The following is an 11,330-nucleotide window of genomic DNA, read 5'->3' on the forward strand; positions in this document are numbered from 1 at the left end:
CACTGTCACTGTCATAGAATTATACACTGCCACTGATCACAGAATGATACACTGAGGGTATATGAAAGTAGTAAAAGGCGTCCTGATGATTGCCTCATAACAGTCAAATCATGTCATCGACATCAAGATTACAATATAGAAAACAACAGTTCTTGGGTATTTAGAAGTCTTCATTCCCACATTTTATGTTCACCACAAAGAAACGACCTCTGTTTAATACCATCCAAAAAGATACCTCTATTTGAAACAACTTGAGTGTTGGTTCCCCTTATTTTCCAGTTTCTCAGATGATGAATTTGAACAGGACTAATTACAGACATTAAATGTATGACTGACCCATCACATTCAACAAGGAATTATGTCAGAGTAACTATTACAAACAAATCTAGTGGAAATGTCCCAGTAAGTGGTGCTGTATTATCAAATCACATCCATCAACACCATGTCTTCGACTGGGTTTCATTATTTAGCTTCATTTGGTGATATAAAAGTGAACGGATTAAGTAATATCCATCTTGTTTGACAGGTAAGTAGGTTTTTCTACAATGCACATGGTGCAGGAGGTCAGACCAACACATAGATCAAAGTGACCTACTTTTGATACAACTAGAATGCTCCTAGTAAGAAGTCCCAGTGACAAGCAGTTTAGGATCTAGAGCCAGACAAAATAAAATGTGAAAGGATGGACAAGAGGAGAGACAGATGAAACACGAACCTATCATCCCCCTACCCCACCCAGTACTGTCAGGGAACTAATGACCATGGAAGGCCAGTTCTGTCGGGGAACTATTGACCGTGGAAGGCCAGTACTGTCGGGAAACTAATGACCATAGAAGGCCAGTACTGTCGGGGAACTAATGACCGTGGAAGGCCAGTACTGTCGGGGAAGTAATGACCGTGGAAGGCCAGTACTGTCGGGGAACTAATGACCGTGGAAGGCCAGTACTGTCGGGGAACTAATGACCGTGGAAGGCCAGTACTGTCGGGGAACTAATGACCGTGGAAGGCCAGTACTGTCGGGGAACTAATGACCGTGGAAGGCCAGTACTGTCGGGGAACTAATGACCGTGGAAGGCCAGTACTGTCAGGGAACTAATGACCATGGAAGGCCAATACTGTTGGGGGGAACTAATGACCATGGAAGGCCAGTACTGTCGGGGAACTAATGACCATGGAAGGCCAGTACTGTCGGGGGGAACTATTGACCATGGAAGGCCAGTACTGTCGGGGAACTAATGACCGTGGAAGGCCAGTACTGTCGGGGAACTAATGACCGTGGAAGGCCAGTACTGTCAGGGAACTAATGACCATGGAAGGCCAGTACTGTCGGGGAACTAATGACCGTGGAAGGCCAGTACTGTCGGGGAACTAATGACCATGGAAGGCCAGTACTGTTGGGGGGAATTAATGACCATGGAAGGCCAGTACTGTCGGGGAACTAATGACCATGGAAGGCCAGTACTGTCGGGGGGAACTATTGACCATGGAAGGCCAGTACTGTCGGGGAACTAATGACCATGGAAGGCCAGTACTGTCGGGGAACTAATGACCATGGAAGGCCAGTACTGTCAGGGAACTAATGACCATGGAAGGCCAGTACTGTCGGGGAACTAATGACCGTGGAAGGCCAGTACTGTCGGGGAACTAATGACCATGGAAGGCCAGTACTGTTGGGGGGAACTAATGACCATGGAAGGCCAGTACTGTCGGGGAACTAATGACCATGGAAGGCCAGTACTGGCGGGGAACTAATGACCATGGAAGGCCAGTACTGTCGGGGAACTAATGACCGTGGAAGGCCAGTACTGTCGGGGAACTAATGACCATGGAAGGCCAGTACTGTCGGGGAACTAATGACCGTGGAAGGCCAGTACTGTCGGGGAACTAATGACCATGGAAGGCCAGTACTGTCGGGGAACTAATGACCATGGAAGGCCAGTACTGTCGGGGGGAACTAATGACCATGGAAGGCCAGTACTGTTGGGGGGAACTAATGACCATGGAAGGCCAGTACTGTTGGGGGGAACTAATGACCATGGAAGGCCAGTACTGTCGGGGAACTAATGACCATGGAAGGCCAGTAATGTCGGGGAACTAATGACCATGGAAGGCCAGTACTGGCGGGGAACTAATGACCATGGAAGGCCAGTACTGTTGGGGGGAACTAATGACCATGGAAGGCCAGTACTGTCGGGGAACTAATGACCATGGAAGGCCAGTACTGTCGGGGGGAACTATTGACCATGGAAGGCCAGTACTGTCAGGGAACTAATGACCATGGAAGGCCAGTACTGTCGGGGAACTAATGACCATGGAAGGCCAGTACTGTCGGGGAACTAATGACCATGGAAGGCCACTACTGTTGGGGGGAACTAATGACCATGGAAGGCCAGTACTATTGGGGAACTAATGACCATGGAAGGCCAGTACTGTCGGGGAACCAATGACCATGGAAGGCTGAGGAACCACTATCTGTGACAGCACTATATAACACTGATAATAAAACTATTGAACATCTGTAGACTCACTATTCAGTCAGCTGCAATCTGGTTAATGACATTGATTTTGATATAGAAACAATTGGACCAGGACTTCACAGTAAACTGGTCTAAAGCCTCTTTTAAAATGACAGTAAATGCATGATATAAGATGGTTAACACCAATAGAGTATAACCACTGTTTAGAAAACAAGTACTCAAAGAAACACAACATCTACATCAAAAACAAATACTCAGAATACAACTGTTACTCAGAAGACCAGTACTCAGAGTACAACAAACCTCAGAATACCAGTACTCAACATACTGCCATTCCTCTGAAGACCAGTACTCAACGTACAACCATTCCTCAGAAGACGAGTACTCAATATAAAGCCATTCCTATGAAGACCAGTACTCAACATACAGCCATTCCTCAGAAGACCAGTACTCAACGTACAACCATTCCTCAGAAGACCAGTACTCAACGTACAGCATTCCTCAGAAGACCAGTACTCAACGTACAGCATTCCTTAGAAGACCAGTACTCAACATACAGCCATTCCTCAGAAGACCAGTACTCAACGTACAGCCATTCCTCAGAAGACCAGTACTCAACATACAACCATTCCTCAGAAGACCAGTACTCAACGTACCTCAGAAGACCAGTACTCAACGTACAGCCATTCCTCAGAAGACCAGTACTCAATGTACAACCATTCCTCTGAAGACCAGTACTCAACGTACAACCATTCCTCTGAAGACCAGTACTCAATGTACAACCATTCCTCTGAAGACCAGTACTCAACGTACAGCCATTCCTCAGAAGACCAGTACTCAACGTACAGCATTCCTCAGAAGACCAGTACTCAACGTACAGCCATTCCGCAGAACACCAGTACTCAACGTACAGCCATTAATCAGAACACTAGTACCCAGAGTACAACAAACCTCAGAAGACCAGTACTCAACGTACAGCCCGTACTCAGAAGACCAGTTAACTGGTCAAGGTACAGCCATTCCTTAGAGACAGTCGGTATACTTGGTTACAACCTTTCCTTGGAATGCTAGAATTTATTCCTATATACGTTTTTATAGCCATTTATTGAAAGACCAGTATCAACGTACAGCATACACACCTTGAGGTCACCAAGTACTCAATAATCTATTATCAAAAATATTATTACAGCCATTGCTTAGCAACTTCAGAATCTAAAAGCAGAAATATAATGCATTCCACTTTGAAACCAGTACTCAAAGTACAGCCATTCCGCAGAACACCAGTACTCAACGTACAGCCATTAATCAGAACACTAGTGCCCAGAGTACAACAAACCTCAGAAGACCAGTACTCAACGTACAGCCCGTACTTAGAAGACCAGTTAACTGGTCAAGGTCAGGGAATTCTTTAAGACAGTCGGTATAGCTTGGTTGCAAGGTACTTTGGTTGGAATGCTAGAATTTATTCCTATATATGTTTTTATATCATTTATTGAAATTTGCTGTCTACTCCATGTGTATCACACTGTCATCAGACAATACACACCTTGAGGTCACCAAGTACAAGAATCAATAATCTATTATCAAAAATATTATTTCATGATTGCTTAGCAACTTCAGAATCTAAAAGCAGAAATATAATGCTATCTCCACTTTGAAACTTGAGTCAATAAAAGCCCACAGGTACCTACTCTATACAATGGTTAGGGACACTTGGGCCTACTCTATAAAATGGTAAGGAACACTTGGGCCTACACTATACAATGGTAAGGAACACTTGGGCCTACTCTATACAATGGTAAGGAACACTTGGGCCTACTCTATACAATGGTTAGGGACACTTGGGCCTACTCTATACAATGGTTAGGGACACTTGGGCCTACTCTATACAATGGTAAGGAACACTTGGACCTACTCTATACAATGGTTAGGGACACTTGGACCTACTCTATACAATGGTAAGGAACACTTGGACCTACTCTATACAATGGTAAGGAACACTTGGGCCTACTCTATACAATGGTAAGGAACACTTGGACATACTCTATACAATGGTAAGGAACACTTGGACCTACTCTATACAATGGTAAGGAACACTTGGGCCTACTCTATACAATGGTAAGGAACACTTGGGCCTACTCTATACAATGGTAAGGAACACTTGGGCCTACTCTATACAATGGTAAGGAACACTTGGGCCTACTCTAAACAATGGTAAGGAACACTTGGGCCTACTCTATACAATGGTTAGAGACACTTGGGCATACTCTATACAATGGTAAGGAACACTTGGACCTACTCTATACAATGGTTAGGGACACTTGGACCTACTCTATACAATGGTTAGGAACACTTGGGCCTACTCTATACAATGGTTAGGGACACTTGGGCCTACTCTATACAATGGTTAGAGACACTTGGACCTACTCTATACAATGGTAAGGAACACTTGGGCCTACTCTATACAATGGTTAGAGACACTTGGGCCTACTCTATACAATGGTTAGAGACACTTTGGCCTACTCTATACAATGGTTAGGGACACTTGGACCTACTCTATACAATGGTTAGGAATACTTGGGCCTACTCTATACAATGGTTAGGGACACTTGGGCCTACTCTATACAATGGTTAGAGACACTTGGACCTACTCTATACAATGGTAAGGAACACTTGGGCCTACTCTATACAATGGTTAGGGACACTTGGACCTACTCTATACAATGGTTAGGGACACTTGGGCCTACTCTATACAATGGTTAGGGACACTTGGGCCTACTCTATACAATGGTTAGGAATACTTGGGCCTACTCTATACAATGGTAAGGAACACTTGGGCCTACTCTATACAATGGTTAGAAACACTTGGGCCTACTCTATACAATGGTTAGAGACACTTGGGCCTACTCTATACAATGGTTAGGGACACTTGGACCTACTCTATACAATGGTTAGGAATACTTGGGCCTACTCTATACAATGGTTAGGGACACTTGGGCCTACTCTATACAATGGTTAAGGATACTTCTGCCAGTACAATAGTTGATATTGATCTGATTGTGATGTGACTGTAAAACACACAGATCCAATGCTTAAGTGTGTTTACAGAGATGACAAATAGACACATTGATTGTAGAATGTACCAGTGATGAAAAATCAATAATATGTTATAATCATACCCATATCTTACAGCCAGACCAGCTTTAGTTAATACAGTTAGCCTTGTCCTAGCTCTAGTTATATATGTTTCATTATCCCCCTGGGCTTATACTGATGCCTCCTTCCTAATATCAGTGGCATGGCATCGTAAAACAGGCAAAACAGCCATTAATATACACTGTGCACTCAGAGAAATCCAGGAAACTAGAGCATGACCACAATATTAGATCAGAAGTACAGGATTGGGAATTGTAAGAAACCCGCTATTAATTCTGTTGTAAATGATTATTGATTATAACCAGATATAAAAACTTTGTAATTCTTTCTAAAACATGTGTAATAGTTATGTATTATTATCCTTTGGTAATTAACAGTTTATTTTATCTACCTCAGATTTCTAAACATCAATTCTACCTGGTATGCTTTATCCATGGCAAATCCAATTTCATTCATCATTGAAATTTTTGCCATGAAATGTTGCATGAATAACCCAAATTCCACTATACATGAATTAAATTTGTTGTGATAATTCTACTTTGTTTCTAATATCTTAATGCAAAGGTCATACTGAAAGTTTTAATTACAACATTGAGCCAGTTAAAGCGAATAACTCAGCTAATCTGGGACAGTGGAAATGACAAACATATCACAATGGAGTATCTACACACTACAGACAACAAATTTTGGATTCTCTGTGTGTGACTATCTGACTAGGTCACTTTGTCATAAATTCTTTTCAGCGATGGTCCTTTTTGAGATGGGAGTCATGGATATCAGTTTCCTTCATGCTATGTTGTAACAATGAAGAAGATAGCTTTATATCTCCATCAAAGTAAAACTATTCAACACTAGTTGAGACAAAAAACATCTGAATACAAAAAATAATCCTTAAGTCATAGAATAGCACCTCCTAATTTATTCTTCAATTTTTATCAAATTTTTCCTTATGTTTGACATTTTTATCTCCTAAAAATTGATTTCAAACTTTTAATTCTTATCACGAATGTAGTAAATGTCAGTCAATGTCTGTTACGTTGATGGCACTGTTAAGACTGAAAAGGGTGATAACTCCCTCTGGGTTAGTGTCTACATACCAGGCACTATTTAGACTGAGGAGGGTGACAACTCCCTCTGGGTTAATGTCTACATACCAGGCACTGTATAGACTGAGGAGGGTGACAACTCCCTCTGGGTTAATGTCTACATACCAGGCACTGTATAGACTGAGGAGGGTGACAACTCCCTCTGGGTTAATGTCTACATACCAGGCACTGTATAGACTGAGGAGGGTGACAACTCCCTCTGGGTTAATGTCTACATACCAGGCACTGTATAGACTGAGGAGGATGACAACTCCCTCTGGGTTAATGTCTTCATACCAGGCACTGTTTATACTGAGGAGGGTGACAACTCCCTCTGGGTTAATGTCTACATACCAGGCACTGTATAGACTGAGGAGGGTGACAACTCCCTCGGGGTAATGTCTACATACCAGGCACTGTTTAGACTGAGGAGGGTGACAGCCACTAGAGGGTAAATATCTATATACTGGGCACTGTTTAGACTGAGGAGGGTGATGAACACTCCAGTATAAATATCTATATACTGGGCACTGTTTAGACTGAGGAGGGTGATGAACACTCCAGTATAAATATCTATATACTGGGCACTGTTTAGACTAGGGAGGGTGATGAACACTCCAGTATAAATATCACTCCAGTATAAATATCTATATACTGGGCACTGTTTAGACTGAGGAGGGTGATGAACACTCCAGTATAAATATCTATATACTGGGCACTGTTTAGACTGGGGAGGGTGACAACCACTACAGGGTAAATATCTATATACTGGGCACTGTTTAGACTGAGGAGGGTGATGAACACTCCAGTATAAATATCTATATACTGGGCACTGTTTAGACTGAGGAGGGTGATGAACACTCCAGTATAAATATCTATATACTGGGCACTGTTTAGACTAGGGAAGGTGATGAACACTCCAGTATAAATATCTATATACTGGGCACTGTTTAGACTGAGGAGGGTGATGAACACTACAGGGTAAATATCTATATACTGGGCACTGTTTAGACTAGGGAGGGTGATGAACACTCCAGTATAAATATCTATATACTGGGCACTGTTTAGACTGAGGAGGGTGACAACCACTACAGGGTAAATATCTATATACTGGGCACTGTTTAGACTGAGGAGGGTGATGAACACTCTCGGGTAAATATCTATATACTGGGCACTGTTATGACTGAGGAGGGTGATGAACACTCCAGGGTAAATATCTATATACTGGACACTGTAAAGACTGGATTGGAATAATTGGAAGCTCTGTGGTAGATACAAGAGACAATATTTTTTTCGTAACATACAGGCACATCAGCACGCCAAGTACACATTTTAGTATATATTTATTTATATAGTAGTGTCCTGCATGCGGTATTAATTGGCTGGGCATCAGACAATAAGAAATGCTGATAAATATGTACAGGTGCAGAAAGGATGCTGATGCATACTTATCTCGTTTTCAGGTAACCTGGCTTCATGTAAGATTTCATCTTTTTTAGTCCACATCCACGACATCTCTAATCACTAAAGTATCTATGGTCTGTGTTAGGATGGTGGAAACGTCAATCAACTTAAATAGGTTAAATCAGTCCTAGACTTATCCATGGGACACCTTAACAGGACAGCTATAGATTGGTGAAGCTTACTTACAGATTTACATCAAATCAATCTCTCAGATATATATTGTGTCTGTAAAATTATGTCACGGAGCAAAACCAATTTAAACCTCATCATGAATTTCATGTCTTTTTTAATCTGCAGCTGATAACATGTCTTGATCAAAATATTTTGTTTTCACTTCAAAAAAGCTGCTACAACCTAACATAAGTGTGTCGAGGTAAGCAGATTGTAGATAACAATAGGGTAGATGTGATAAGAGATATCACACACAAACATATACTGAACATGCAGATTTCTTATTTTGTATCCAGGTGATGATAGTCATAAACATATATCTATTTTAAACTTTAACATCATCCTTAATAATCACAATCTGATAATCATAAATCATAATTATGATGACATCTTTTTGGAAAATCCTATTGCAATATATTCATCGACAGAATTATGATGATATCTATAAATTTAAACAGTAAAGATCAGAATATTGTAATAGGAATCTGTCATGCATGTCATCACTCAACACTGAACACAATGTGTAAGTCTCCTGTATCGTGAGATGACAGATCATGTTGACAGGTAATAAGTTTTCCCCTCCTACACAGTTAAGGTCTAAATGTTCAAACATTGTACAACACTGAGAAAACTCTGAATCATATTATGTTGTATAATACATCTGCATTTATTTTCAATTTACCATGATTTGAAATTATCATAAAAAAAAAATTAACTCCTATTTACACCTACATATATGGTAGTACATAGCTATATATCCTGTAATAAGTCCGAATATATCTACACTGTAATTAATTTATATATATCTTTGTATCAAGTAATAAACCATGGCATTTATATATTATATATAAAAAGCTATCCTGTCATAACCTTTATATATAGCTATCCATCCTGTCATAAGTTATATAAAGCTATATATCCTATAATAAGCCTATATCTATCTATCTATCTATCCTGTAATAAACTTATATATAGCTATGTGTATCTTTCCAGTAATAAGCATATATAAGCTATCCATGAAATCATGTAATAATCCTATATCTAGCTACCCTATCTGCCTTGTAATAATCCCATATCTAGCTACCCTGTAATAATCCTATATCTAGCTACCCTATCTGCCCTGTAATAATCCTATATCTAGCTACCCTATCTGCCCTGTAATAATCCTATATCTAGCTACCCTATCTTCCCTGTAATAATCCTATATCTAGCTACCCTATCTGCCCTGTAATAAGCCTATATCTAGCTATCCTATCTGCCCTGTAATAATCCTATATCTAGCTACCCTATCTGCCCTGTAATAATCCTATATCTAGCTACCCTATCTGCCCTGTAATAATCCTATATCTAGCTACCCTATCTGCCCTGTAATAATCCTATATCTAGCTACCCTATCTGCCCTGTAATAATCCTATATCTAGCGACCCTATCTGCCATGTTATAATCCTATATCTAGCTACCCTATCTGCCCTGTAATAAGCATATATCTAGCTACCCTCTCTGCCCTGTAATAATCCTATATCTAGCTACCCTATCTGCCCTGTAATAAGCCTATATCTAGCTATCCTATCTGCCCTGTAATAATCCTATATCTAGCGACCCTATCTGCCCTGTAATAATCCTATATCTAGCTACCCTATCTGCCCTGTAATAATCCTATATCTAGCTACCCTATCTGCCCTGTAATAATCCTATATCTAGCTACCCTATCTGCCCTGTAATAATCCTATATCTAGCGACCCTATCTGCCATGTTATAATCCTATATCTAGCTACCCTATCTGCCCTGTAATAAGCATATATCTAGCTACCCTCTCTGCCCTGTAATAATCCTATATCTAGCTACCCTATCTGCCCTGTAATAATCCTATATCTAGCGACCCTATCTGCCCTGTAATAATCCTATATCTAGCTACCCTATCTGCCCTGTAATAATCCTATATCTAGCGACCCTATCTGCCCTGTAATAATCCTGTATCTAGCTACCCTATCTGCCCTGTAATAATCCTATATCTAGCTACCCTGTAATAATCCTATATCTAGCTACCCTATCTGCCCTGTAATAATCCTATATCTAGCTACCATTTCTGCCCTGTAATAATCCTATATCTAGCTACCATTTCTGCCCTGTAATAATCCCATATCTAGCTACCCTATCTGCCCTGTAATAATCCTATATCTAGCGACCCTATCTGCCCTGTAATAATCCTATATCTAGCTACCCTATCTGCCCTGTAATAATCCTATATCTAGCGACCCTATCTGCCCTGTAATAATCCTATATCTAGCTACCATTTCTGCCCTGTAATAATCCTATATCTAGCTACCATTTCTGCCCTGTAATAATCCTATATCTAGCTACCCTGTAATAATCCTATATCTAGCTACCTTATCTACCCTGTAATAATCCTGTATCTAGCTACCATTTCTGCCCTGTAATAATCCTATATCTAGCTACCATTTCTGCCCTGTATTAAGTCTATATAATATATCTAACCAGTAATAAGCTTATTTATAGCTATTTGTAATCACGCTGGATTACTTACATATTTCCAAAATAAATACCTACCCTATATTGTTTAAACATGTAACAAGAGACATACAAAGATGTGCCAGGTTTGGATAGTGGAGGAAAGCCGGAATTCTCAGAGAAAAAGCACTGACCTGTAGCTAGTACCTGGTAGGGGTTACAGAATATCGCTTCTCACTAAATACTTCTCATCAGCAATGATATGAGTCAAATGGTAAGATGAAAAATTTGATTAGAATACAAGAATGTAAACTTTGACATACAATGACATATAACAATGAATTTTGCTATAATTTACAGGCTGAATGGAAGACAAAGGATGGTGCAAATGGGAGGTACTGAAGTCATTCTTATACCTTACAGATTGAGTGCTTTAATAAGTAATATTAGTACAACGACCTGTAACGACCAGACACTTTTCAGTGCTTTTATGTTTAAAAGTATATCA

The sequence above is a fragment of the Ylistrum balloti genome, unplaced genomic scaffold (genome assembly GCF_031769215.1).
Source record: "Ylistrum balloti isolate Yb309-2 unplaced genomic scaffold, AGI_CSIRO_Ybal_v1 Utg369730, whole genome shotgun sequence".
In the NCBI taxonomy this organism is placed as follows: domain Eukaryota; kingdom Metazoa; phylum Mollusca; class Bivalvia; order Pectinida; family Pectinidae; genus Ylistrum; species Ylistrum balloti.